A 13,862-nucleotide genomic window follows, 5' to 3' on the forward strand; every position below is an offset into this window, starting at 1 on the left:
ATAAAGAAAGGAATGAGAATAAGGAGCTCAATAGAGAGCTTAAGGAAACACGGAAGGCATTAAACGGTGCTCAAATTTCCCTTTAGGAAGCAGAAAATCAGATTAGGATCACGAATCACTCCTGGGAACATGAGGGTAAGGTGAGGCAAGAGTTTTTCAAGGAAGTTATTGTTTAGCTTGATAGCATTCAACAAACTTATGATTGGATAGTTGTCCTAAAAGACCAAGTACCAAAGTTCATGATCACATGTAGCTTATCGATAACCCCATGTTTGAAGTAGAAGCTGATTGGATTTCCAATAATCCTCTTTTTGAGATAAACAAGGACTCTTCTTTTGATTATCATGATGAAGATCATACTGATGTCAGGATATGGAATCTTGGTACAATTCCTAGCATGGAATATGGGTCACAGGAGGGAAGTGGTGATTTGACTACGGTTGTCCATTATAGGAACAACCCACATTGGGTTCCTGATTTCACACCGTACCGGAGTTGGTTGGATTATTTACATCAGCCTTTGGATAGTTTTTGGTGTAGTTTTGAGGAGAATTGTGTTGATTGTAGGCTTGTTTATTACATCATCTATTTAGGTCAAGTTGTCATCATCTACTGGGTTATGCATAGTTCACTGATACATTTCTATCTTATCATATCGGCTGGTTATGACAACAGTATTTGGGATCCAGGTGTTGACCATATGTATTTTTGGCTTGTTGAGGACCTTGTCGTGATTCTATTTAGTTTGAGGTTGGATTTAGTGGTATCAATGATGATCAAAGTTATTCAGTTTATAGGAACAGAGTTTTTTCAGAGAGTTGTATGGGATCCAAGGATTCGATTGAGAGATAGATTGCAGAGTGACATCTTGCTTCGCAACGTGACCAAAATTGTTTTCAGTTTGGGTTGTAGGGCTACTTGCAGACTCATATGGGATCTTGGTACTGATTGCTTGAGGACAAACAATTTTAAGGAGGGGAGATTTGTAATGTCCACTTTTTGGGACATTAGAAATATTGAAGTCTTATTTTATATAATGTTAAAATTGACTCTGAGACGTAGACTCAAATTATTAAAAGGTCAATTTAATGTTATAAAGAGGACAAAAGGTCAAGGAGGAATAAGATGAATTATCAGAGAGAAGTTGAAGAGTCACAAGGGAATAGGACGAAGGTTAGAGAGGAGTCGAAAAGTTTTAGTTTGTGTATTAAAAAGGGAAAAAGGCTCATTGTTGGGTGGGCTTGATTTATTATTTCAGATTTCAGTTCTCTCTTGCGAGAGTGTTTGGAAAGCTTCAACTTCAGCTAGTATGAGGACATAGCCCCTCGTGCCGGCAGTTAGTGTACGCAAACCCATTGTTTGGGGAGACATCAATTCAGGGGTTTCGTATGAGCTTACCAAGTTCTTTTCTTAAGTTTTTCCAATCTGACTGTTAAGGTATATTTAGGATTGGATGTTGGAAGTTGGTTATTGTATTGCTGTTGTATAATGCAATAACGTGTACTAAGGAGTTGAATAAGAGTTTGCTAGTATTTATATTCTTGGTTTGTAATGCATTTATATGCTTGGATCTTGAATACTATTATGAGAAGAGCGAGTTAATAACTTATGGTAAATCTTCTGGTTTTCTATTTTGTTTCATAATACATTTGCTTGTATTCAAGTGCTGAATATCAGTTTGAGGAAACAACCAAATATCTATCAGTTGGATTATTTCCTATGGTTTACATTGTTGGTTTGATATTACTGATTTGTGACGTACTTTCATATGTTCAAATCCTGAATAATGTCTTGGAAAGAAAGTTATTTTCTTGTGGAGAATCTACTGGTTTTTTTGTTACATCTTATTATATCTGTTTATGTTTGAGTTGGATATTACATTTAAGAAGAACTTGATTAAATATCTTTTGGGGTTTCTACGGGTTACGAGTGTGGCAGAAAATATCTGCAATGTTTAATTTCTATATCTATTGCTGAACAGAAAGCTTAGTTAATATCCGGTTCAGGATATTATAGTATAATACAAATATATTCTATCCAAACATTGCCCTAATAAATTGAAGCATAAGCACCCTAGGTGTAAGGGCATTCTTGCATCACCCAAAAATATTTCTGGGTTTCCTTTTCAATAAGGGCTAGATAAATGTAGAGTTGTTGTTTCTGGAATCTTAGTATTATAGTAAGTTGGCCTTTTGAGCTTAGAATGTTTTGATTTCACCAGTAAAGTTTCATTGCAAGATCAAGCCTATTTTTGAAGATATTGAATATTTTTGATATTTGCAGTAGGCTCTAAAAACTTTAAACTTAGAACCTGAAATGGACGAAAATGAATTTTCTTCAAAATTTCTTTTGAGTTTCGAAATTTTTTGGGGCCTACTCTAATGTAATAAAATATGAATAGTAATGTCTTAGGGTTAGTCGGCCTTAGAGTTTATTGTTAGAATTTCTAGAACCTTCTTGGGCTGTTGAAAATTTGCCTATATAAGGAAGGCTTGTAGGGTTGTCTAGGATAGTTCTTTGGGGATGTATATGGTGGCTTTGCCTTGGAGAATATTGTAAAGGAAAATGCCTGTGTGGCTTTGCATGCCATTTCTAAATATTGTAATTTCGTTTTGGTGAAGATAGTTATTAGAAATAGGGAATACTAAGAGGGGTGGATGAATAAGTATTCAAACACTTTTGTGCAAATATGGATGTCATAAATTAATCTTAGACATGTCTATACAGTTAAACTAAATAGTAACAATAAGCATCCCACAAAGAAACTCATAACACCATATTTTGTTTACTAGGAAAACTCTAGCTAAGGGAAAACCCCAGTGGGGATGGTACCCACAAAATGATCTACTAATCAAAAGTACCTTGTGAAAGGTTTTGATCCTGTTAGGAGTCTATTACATACACAATGTATTTGTCCTTGTTAGAGGAATTAGCTCTATTATGAGTTGCATTACAAAATGGCGAGCTCGTTGCTCTACAACAATATACAACTTTACAAGTAGTATAGACTCTAGAGAAATACCAAAAGTTGACTATGCTGATATCTCAAATATCTGATTAATCCCTTGCCTCTCCTGGCATTTGATCATGCCCATATAGCTTTGCTCTTCTCTGATCATCAAAGCACAAGCTAACCAACATAAATAAAGCTCGCACAAAGAAATCATAACATAGCATAAGCATTGGCAACTTCGCTAATCAAAATGATTGGCTTTTATACCCTTTTCCTTAATTCCTTTCTTTGGTTGGCCTAAACAACGAGTAACTCATTACCAAAACATAATATTAATATATGCTAAGTAAGTGTTAACATCTAGGACATCGTCCCTTAATTCCTGAGTTCTTGAATTGGCAAATCAGTTCAATGCCTTAGCCAAAATACCAAAACAATCCCAGGTACTTTGTCTATGCAATAACAAATTGCTAACTGATTTTCTATCCAAAACCTGTGCAAACTACTATACTGACTTAAGAAAACATAGATATATCAAATAGATAACTTATTCTTACATATCCCAAAGTTGTACTCCTATATCTACTTCCAATGAAAGTCGCTAACAAAAACAGTCAGCGTGTACTCTATTTCTCCTTGTTAGACAATTTTCTTTATTCCAACATACCAAACCATATGTCTATCATAAATGGACTTTACCTTTCCTAGTGTTGCCATTAATGACAACTTCTAAATGCTTACCTCAACCAACTTGCCAGCAATAATAAGAAGCCAATTTCTTGTTCTTGCAATTTCTTGTTAGTTCTCTAATATGTTTATGTGTTTGTGTTAATAAGGGAAGTACCCTTCATCATAAATCCCTCATTTTGCTGCATCAATTTCGTATTCCAATTATACTATACTAGTTAATTTAATGTCAATTATTAATGTTAATTAATAAAAGTTAATATTAGTCAAATTATAATTAGTCATTAATATCAATGTATGATATAATAATATCCATGTGATATCAATCAAAATATTATAATCTTAATTAACATTGTTAGTTAATAAATACTAATATTTAACTATCAAATCTAACATATAATATTAATATAATTAATAATCTATATTACAATACTAAGTTATAATATCAGTACATAATATTAATTATTAATAACTAAGTCATATTAGTTACAAAATAATAGAAATGCCCCACGTTCATCTATTAGTCGTGATTGATGGAATAAATTGCCAGTGGAATAAGTCTCTTGCACCAGTAGTAAGTCGAGGCCACTGGTTTTCACCCACAAGGGAGTATAAAATAAGAGATTAAGCAAAAGAATTAAGGAATGGGGAAAAACATGATCCTACCATTCCTTAGATTCAGTCAATTGCTTCTAGCATTGAAAACAATGATGAAGACAACATTAATCTACCTTGCAATCAATTCATGTGTTGTCCTTAGGGCTGACTTTAGGAGGTACATAAGGAATCTGAGCTTAAACATGTTAACAAATATGAACTATTCATTGTTTTGGTGATTTGAATTGATTCGAATTCATTGTAATGTATGATAAACATTGTAAATGGATAGCCTCCTAGCGGAGACATTACAAGTGGAATCAAAGTATAATCCTACCATTCTATGAGGGAAATTCATGCAAACATATCAAGGAAATAAAAATAAGAAGAATGAATAATTAGCCAATGAATGAGGGCATTTACGGAGTAAGCAATAATCATACTTGAACTTACCTAAACAAATAAATTGAGTTGAGGCTCGGATCAAATATCAACGACCAAATCCTTTGTTAAGTGTGATTATCTACGTACCTCTAAGACGTATGGTGAATAGGAGTTTGTGAAGGGTGAGGAGGAATTCGTCACACTAAGGTAGAGATTGCCAAAACGGGTGAGAAACATGAGGGAGCCTCTTGTAGGTTGTTTCCATACCTGAGAATAGTTTTTCTACCATTCACTATAGGAGCTAGTCAATGCAGATGAATAATCATATCAACGAGATAAATAGTAAATATTATGTTGTTTTCTTGTTCCTCATATTGAACCATAATGTGAATGTGTATACTCTATGTATCTTTGCGTTAATGTGTGTACTTTGTGTATTCTCTATGTCTTCCAACTTTCTTTCCAAAGGAAGAACAAGAGAGAAATGAGGTTATTGTAGTTGATCTTCAAGATCAATGGTGATAAGATTGGATAAAAGGAGGTAACAGAGAACAGCTCATTCAAACTCCTAGAATAAATTCAAAGTCACCTGCACAAATATTCTCATTTAAAGTTGAAAGGAAAGAAAGCAAAAAGCCAATGTTAGTGGATCTAGATGAGCAAATTCGACATTATTGGTTAAGTAGTCTTCAACAAGACATTTGTTTAGAGGACACATTGATCGATGGATAACATACTCTCCAAAGATGTGTTCGTGAACAATACTCAACTTGCCAATAAGAAAAAGGCACAAAGGTTTGTCCATACAACAAGGCTAAAAGTTGTATGGTGTATGACCAAAATGGTTATATAGGCAGGCAAGATGGTGTACAACTGACAAATGGCATATTGTTGGGAGGATGGGGTACAAATGGCAGAATGGTTGTACAACTAACAGGATTGTCGAGGGTGTGTGTTATGTAGAGTGACTGTGTTAAAGACCAAGGAATTTAGGGTGTAAAGAAACTATTGTTTTGGAGGGGTTCGTACAGTGTTGGGTTTTGAGGAATACAGAGGTTGCCCAATTTATAGTTTGCTGCTACCAATAATAGAAATTCTCAACAATAGAAATGCCACAATAGATTCACCAATTAATCCTTTTCTTATAGAGATTTGCTAGATCCGAAGGAAAGTAAAGCCAATGAAATAAGCAGAATAGGGTAGACCAAAATTGTAGTAGTCAAATAGTGAATGTCTTTCACTTCTAAAATGGTGAAACAAGTAGAACTCCAACTAGAATTCTTAGTACAATAACAAATAATTCACATCACATGGCTCCAATATCCAACCCAACGAACATATATACCTCATTGGAAGAAAACTCCCGAGGGAGAAACAATGTGCTGACACGACACAACAAACACCTACACCTATGTGAAGTTAAAGATGGGGCCAAGTTATACATAAATCAATCAGACACCAAATACAAAATATGATTTATTTATTTTATTTAATAATTAGGATATTACAGCCCTCCTATCCCAATTTTGCTTACACTCAACCAATCCCAAACCTGATTCTAGAAAACTGTAAAGTTTCTGCAAAAATTCTGACTTGAATCAAACTTAGATTATACCTTCTAAATGCTTGTTGTAGATAATCTTCAATGTTCAGTCTTGAATGAATTGAGAGATATAAATCTGGAAATGTTGTTCACTTCTGCAAGTTTTATTCGGGCAGTATTGATTAAGAAGCAGATTTTGTTGTTTCTTGTGTGTCCTTAGACTTCAACCCCACCTTTATTAAATATAGAGTTCAAGGGGCATGTCCTTACAAAGGACATTTACCTTCCAAAGTCTCCTTTGAATCATCTTCTTAAAGTCACGACTTTCCAAGCAAATATTAGTTTACTATCTAAACTAACCAAGGGTGATTAGTAACTCTTGAAACTAGTACTCCATGGTAGACACCGATATCCACAAGAGGATAGTACAATAACTTCAGATTAATTTACTACAAGACTAGATCAGTACGATTTGTACTCAGATCAACATGATTGAAAGTTGTAGATTTAACACTCCCTCTTAACTTGATAATCATACTAAGAGATATCATATCTAGCAACATCAATTAAGATGAACAAGCAAGGATTGATACTCTATATCTAGCTAAATCTTCTTAGCATGTGGTATCATTGAACACATGATACAATGTCATATTACTGAACCTGTGATATGACATATCATTGATACTAGTGATAATAGTATTGCAAAGAATACAATATATAGAATAAATCCAGACAGTAATTAAATTCTTCATTCATCCAAGTTGTGACTCATAGAACTGGTATTCCTATATCACAACATGATCCTGAGATAAGACCTACCAGAACACAGGATAAACTCTAGAGAATAATAAAATTATTTATCCAAATTGTGATTTATAGACATAGCAATGTTCACTTCACAATGTGGTCTTGAACTCATCTAGATCTTATAGTAGAACTCTATTGTTTAGCACATTATCTAAAAGAACGTCATCTCTCATAATGTCGTTCATACAAGTGTTCATTAACTCAGAGATCGTCAGCTCTAAAATAGTGAATACAAATGGTGGAACCCATAATAGTCAATAGCCTGACATTAAAATTATTTTATTAATAATTTAAAGAATACAAATGAATTACAATTCAACCATACCAAGTCTTTTCCTAAAGTGATCTATCTTCACTCTAGATAGAGGTTTGGTGAGAATATCTGTTGTCTGATCTGCAGTGCAAATGTATTCTAATTTTATCTTCACTCTACATAGAGGTTTGGTGAGAATATTTGTTGTTTGATCTGCAGTGCAAATGTATTCTAATTTTACAATATTCCTGTCTACCATATCTGTTACATAATGGTAAGGAATTTCGATATGCTTGGACCTATCATAAAAACCTGGATTCATCGAAAGCTTGATGTAACACTGATTATGAATAATCATAGGACACATTGCTTGACCAAATAATCCCACAAGTAACTTTCTAAGCCAAACTGCATCCCGAGAGGCCATCGGTGTTGCAATGTATTTGGCTTCTGTGGAACTTTGTGCTACTGAAAATTGTTCTCTGCATATCCAAAATATCATTGCTGATTCTAAACTAAAACATCCTGAATTACTTTTTTTTTGTCTTTAACACTTCCACCCCAATTTGAGTCAATGAATCCATGTAAATCCAAGTCAACTTTCTCATATTTGAGCCCAAGGTTAAGAGTGCCTTGTAAGTATCTCATAATGTGTTTGACTGCAACTAGGTGAATCTCCTTTGGCTCACACATAAACTGACTTAAAGTGTTAACAGCATAGCATAGATCAAGTCTTGTGTTTACCAAGTTCATAAGGAACCCAATCATTTTCCTATAGAGAGTAGAATCTATGGAAGGTGATTCTGCAGCTACTTTTTTAAGTTTATGTAGATTAGTCTCCATTGGAGAAGACATAGACTCGCAGTTCCACATTCCAAATCTCTTCAAAATGTCTAATGTATACTTCCCTTGATTAAGTATAATGCTGTCATACTTCTGTCGTACTTCTAATCCTAGTAAGTAATGAAGGAGTCCCAAGTCTTCTATCTCGAATTCTCTAATTAGATCTTTCTTGCATTGATCAATGAGATGATCATCACATGTTATTAGTTCTCACTTAGATAATCTTCAATCATATTACTAAGGTTCTAACTTAGTTCTCTTTTCTTTTGGAACATGGATATATACTGGGCACCCAAAAATTCTAAAATGACTTATATTGGGTTTAACCTTAGTAAAGACTTCTTCAGGAGTTTTATCTCTAAGGTAGGACTGAGGACTTCTGTTTTGAATATAGACAGCAGTACAAGAGTGCTAGATTTAGATCAAATATCATAGCTCCTGTAGTTTCTATAATTGTTCTATTCTTCCTTTCTGCTAACCTGTTTTGTTGCGGGTTATAAGTAATGGTATACTCCCTCTTAATTCTTGTTTCTTTACAAAACTTTTTAAACAAATCTGAGGTGTATTCTCCTCCATTATTAGTTCTAAGAGTTTTAATTTTATGTCCTCATAAAATTTCAATTACGGTTTTAAATTGTTTAAATCTCTTTAGGATTTCTTCTGATTCTTTGCATTTTAAGAAGTAAATCCAAGTTTTCCTAGAGAAGTCATGTATAAAAAGTATATAGTACGAGGAATCCTCCAAGAGAAGGAACAGACATAGGTCCACATAAATTTGACTAGATTAATTCTAAAACATTGTTAATTTTTCTAGTGCTATCATGAAATGGAGAGCGCATCCTTTGCATATGCTTGAGTGATCTTTATTTAGTTCAAATGAACTAGTAAACATCTTCTCCATAGTTGATAAAGTTTTGAAATTTAGATGTCCTAACCTTCTATGTCATATTTCATTTATATTTGCAGCTTCATGAATTAAGGCTTGAATAGGTCTACTAGGTTCTGAATTTAATTCATACAAATACCCTTTTCTTTGACCAATCAATTTTGCTTTCTTAATTGAGGAGTTCTTAGCCCAAGTTATGACTTTCCCGTCTATGAATGCAACATTATGACCATCATCTTCAAGTGTTCTAACTGAGATTAGATTCCTAGTACATAGAATATTCCTTTGAGAAGAAGAGAATTACCTGACTTTAATTTTAAGATGCAATTTCCAATTCCTTCGACGAAATGTGTTGAATTATCACCGATGGTGACTTCGCCATTAACCTTTTTTGATAGAGTCTAGTGCTTCTTTGTATCTTGTAATATGTCGAGATGATCCACTATCAATCACCCATGCTTTATTTGAGACTTATTTGATAGTGGCAGATATAATACACGATTCTCAGGATCATAGTTATCTTCTTCCTTAGTAATGTTTGTATGGTTCACTTTCTGTTTAGAATTCTCAGGGCAATTACATCTATAGTGTTCAAACTTTTCGCATCTGAAGCATTTTGTTTTGGATAGATCTTTCTTAGGTTTGTCATTCTTTCGATTACCCCTTTTCTTCCTGAAATGCTTCTTCTTGCCTTTATAGGAATTTGTATTAAGAACATGAAGTTCTTCATCCTCTGTTTTCAGTTTTCCTCCTTTCTTAAGTTTTCAAGATTCTTCCTAAAGACAATCTCCCTTAAGTCTATTGAAGTCAAGAAGATTATCTCTGACACTTACTCCTTCTGTGAATGTTTCCCATGAATCTAGTAATCCATCTATAGCCATCAGTGTTAGTTCCGTGTCATTAATGATCGTTCCTATACTTGCAAGTCCATCTCTTAGGTTGGCAACCCTTAAGAAGATTCATCGTTTCTTCGTTCTTTATTTGTATGTGATTTAGTTGCTTTTTTAGTGCGAGAACTGGAGTTGCATTGTTAACCTCATATGCATTTAGTATGCATTCATCATATCAAATGTTGTTTGATGTTTCATTAGCATGGGTATTATATGATTTTTCACTCCATCTAATATGATCTGAATGACTTTCCTATTTCCTTTACTCCAGATAGATTTATGAGGTTCAATAGTAGGTTGTCTGGATGTTGAATCAACAAATTGTTTTACATCATTTTGTTCAAGAATCATCATGACTCTGAATTTCCAAGCATCAAAGTGTTCTTTCCCATCAAACCTGTCCTCGGGTCTGATTGTGTATGCCATTGAAAATAGGAGAATGATGCTAGATATATATCAAGTCTAGTTATTTAATTTGTAGAGCCTGGGTTCGACTACCAGAGCTCTGATACCATGTAAAGCTTCTGCAAAAATTCTGACTTGAATCAAACTTAGATTATACCTTCTAAATGCTTGTTGTAGATAATCTTCAATGTTCAGTCTTGAATGAATTGAGAGACATAAATCTGGAAATGTTGTTCACTTCTGCAAGTTGTATTCGGGCAGTATTGATTAAGGAGCAGACTTTATTGTTTCTTGTGTGTCCCTAGACTTTAACCACACCCTTATTAAATATAGAGTTCAAGGGGCATTTCCTTGCAAAGGACATTTCCCTTCCAAAGTCTCCTTTGATTCATCTTCTTAAAGTCACGACTTTCCAAGCAAATAATAGTTTAGTATCTAAACTAATCAAGGGTGATTAGTAAGTCTTTAAACTAGTACTCCATGGTAGACGCTGATATCCATAAGAGGATAATACAATAACTTCAGATTAATTTAATGCAAGACCAGATCAGTACAATCTGTACCCAGATCAGCATGATTGAAAGTTATGGATTTAACAAAAATCCCTTAGAATCAACTTCTTCAATTTGGAATTGTGTACCAAGTAAATCTTATCATTGCAAAAATTGATATCATCAAGCACTTTGTATGTATCATCCTATACATAGGCAACCATCAACTGACATGCAAAAGTGTTTTTGGAGTACTCAACCAACCTATGAGCCCGTTAATCTTTCAGCGACTGAAGGTAGATATTGGGGGTAAAATGTTTACTGTCATGAATTTACTTGCCTCCCTATTGTTGAAATTACATTCTTGAGTCATTGTGTCCAAGAATTGTCTCGATCTTCTTGATTGTGACTTCCCTTTGCCTTGTATTTGACATCCCTCTTAGCAGCACCTTTGGGCCATCTGTCTAAAATGAAAAGTCCATCCTTTTGAAACTTTGGGTATGCTGATCAAGGGTCTCCATCCACTAGATGCCCTATATGATATTTGTGTCAATTAAATCTATGACAGTGAAATCATCTGGTAGGGTATAATTCCCCATGGTGATGCTTAGCTGTGGAATCCCGTAACAAGGTTTCTCTTGCCTCCTTAACCCCAAATGCTCCATTCTCTATTGTGGGCAAATCTCTTATAGCAACCAATGATGAATTGATGAAATTGAGTGTGGCACCACTATTAATCATGAGTGTGACTCTTTTTGTATGAAGTGTGCCACGTACCCTAAAGATACCACTTCTAGAAGTCATAGTGAGGGTAACAATAGAACCTCGTTTATACACAAGTGTGTCGATTTTTGCTGCCTCTATATTTTCTTCACCTTGCACTTTAGAGACAGGACTTTCCTCTTCATTGCCAATTAACACCTCAATATAGTGAATCTTTCACTTTCCAAGACAACGATGGCCTGGTCCCATAGGCTCCTTGCAAGTGAAGCAAAGTTGCTTCTTTCAAAGCTCTTGCTACGAGTCCTCATCAGTCAATACCTTATCCTGAGCCATGTCCTAGTCTTTGTCCTCCTGCAATAGAGGTGGTGGAGAGGGTGAACAACTCTTGGAGCAAGACATTGCAACCATGTCACACACCTTTTTTATAGCTTTGTTGAAAGCGCTAGGGTTGAAACCTTTGACCCAACCTCTCAAGGGTTCCCTCAACCCATCCATGAATAATACATTTCGTCATCTCTTTGAGATTTTCATGACTAACATGTATAAACTTAGGAATTTTGTGATGTAGTTCTTGATTGAACCAATTTGTTTCAAATGTGCCGGTCCTTTGAAGTTTAGTTTGGGATCATTTTTATAAAAGCAGTCTATCAATCTTTCTATAAATTCAACATAAGAGGTTATTTGATCATGACCGAGTCTAACCAAGCCATGATGCCACCATTCATGTGCAATTCATTCTAAATGGAGCGCAGAAAATTTGATTGCTTCTTCAAGCATCAGATTGAGTTGGAAATATGTGTCTACCTTCAACACCCAAGCCTGTGTTGAGATTAATCTAGATCCATCGAATGGTGATAAACTCACTTTGGTGATCTTCCTCTTAAGATCATCCTTAAACTAACCATGATCTCCCTAGTCTAAGTATCTCTTTCTGAGATCAAAATAGTTTTTGTAGGATATATCGCCTTCCATATTTGTGTTCCTCCAATCTTCTTAATGTTGTTCTTGCATTTCTTGTAAGGTGGGCTCCTGTTCTTTATGTGATGCTTCAGTCCTTGGAGGGAGAAATTGGCAACGAAGGTCAAGAGCAAGATGGTTGTGGGTTTGTGCTTCCTGTAACAGAGTTGTCGTTGTGCCCATTTCTATTTTGTTCTCCAATTTCTTTTCTCTCGACCAATTTATGTAATGTTTCATGCATAAGCTATTTGGTTTTGTTCATCTAAATTTGGTTCCTAGTGAGCTTTCTTAGAAGACTCATCATTTCTTCTGTAGGATCTTGTAGATTCCCTGTTCTACCAATAGAATGATCCTACTTTCTCCTTCGGGTATAAACTTGCATTCACTTCCAGAGGTTGGCAGAATCACTAGCTTTGATTCGACTATAATTTTCCCAAACTAAACTCAACTCGCCAATGAGCAAAAGACACAAAGGTTTGTCTATATGGCAAGCTTATGAGGATGTACAGTGCATAGCCAGAATGGCTCTATGAGTTAGGAGAATGGCATAAGGTTGATAGGATGATGTACGATTTGTAGAATTGTCATATGGCTAGAAGGATGTCGTACAACTAGTAGGATGGCTGAGGGTGTGCGATATGTACGATGACTGTGTAAAAGGCCAAGGAATGTATGGTGTGAAGAAACCAGTATTTTGGAAGGGTCCGTATGGAGTTGGGATTGGAGGAATGTTGATATTACCCAATTTATAGTTTGATGCCACCAATAATAGAAATTCCTGACAATAGAAATGCCACAATAGATTCGCCAATTAATCCTTTGCTAATATAGATTTTCCTTCTAGACTTGCCAGATTTGAAGGAAAGTAAATCCAATGAAATAAGTAGAATAGAGTAGCCCAAAATCCTACCAAAATTGCACTAGTCAAATAGGGAAGGTCTTTCACTTGCAAAATGACGAAACAAGCAAAACTGGAATTTGTAGTTTAATAACAAATAATTCAAATCACATGCCTACAGTGTCCAACCCAATAGACATATATACCCCGTCAGAGGAAAACTTCCAACGCAAAAACATCATGCTGCTATATGTCGTTCTAAACACCTACACCTATGGAAAATTAAAGATTGGCCCGAGATATACATAAATCGATCAAGACCCCAAATATAAAATATTATTAATTTATTTTATTTAATAACAGAGATATTGCAAAAGAAATTTAGAAGTCATCTCTTAGACTTGAATTAGGAAAATAAAAAGCATGCACACAGTAAGGAACAAGGGATAAATGACTGAAACATGGAAATTGCATCGAGAGTCCTTCCCATTCACTCATCAACAAAGGAGTGTAAGTAGTTACACCAAAATTAAAAATGCAGTCGCAAAACTTGAATCTCCAAGATAGGATGATACAAGAGATGACCATCAAGCATCATAAGG

The 13,862-nt window shown here is 34.8% G+C and overlaps 1 protein-coding gene across 7 annotated transcripts in view; it reads left to right on the forward strand.

The window, feature by feature from the left end:
* The window catches only part of LOC149554205 (DEAD/DEAH box RNA helicase family protein), a 315,874-nt gene that overhangs the window by 251,775 nt on the left and 50,237 nt on the right, over positions 1-13,862 (forward strand). The window lies entirely within an intron of this gene.

This window comes from Cupressus sempervirens, chromosome 6, assembly GCF_028749045.1.
Source record: "Cupressus sempervirens isolate cs-2001-9-10 chromosome 6, ASM2874904v1, whole genome shotgun sequence".
Classification (NCBI taxonomy): Eukaryota; Viridiplantae; Streptophyta; class Pinopsida; order Cupressales; family Cupressaceae; genus Cupressus; species Cupressus sempervirens.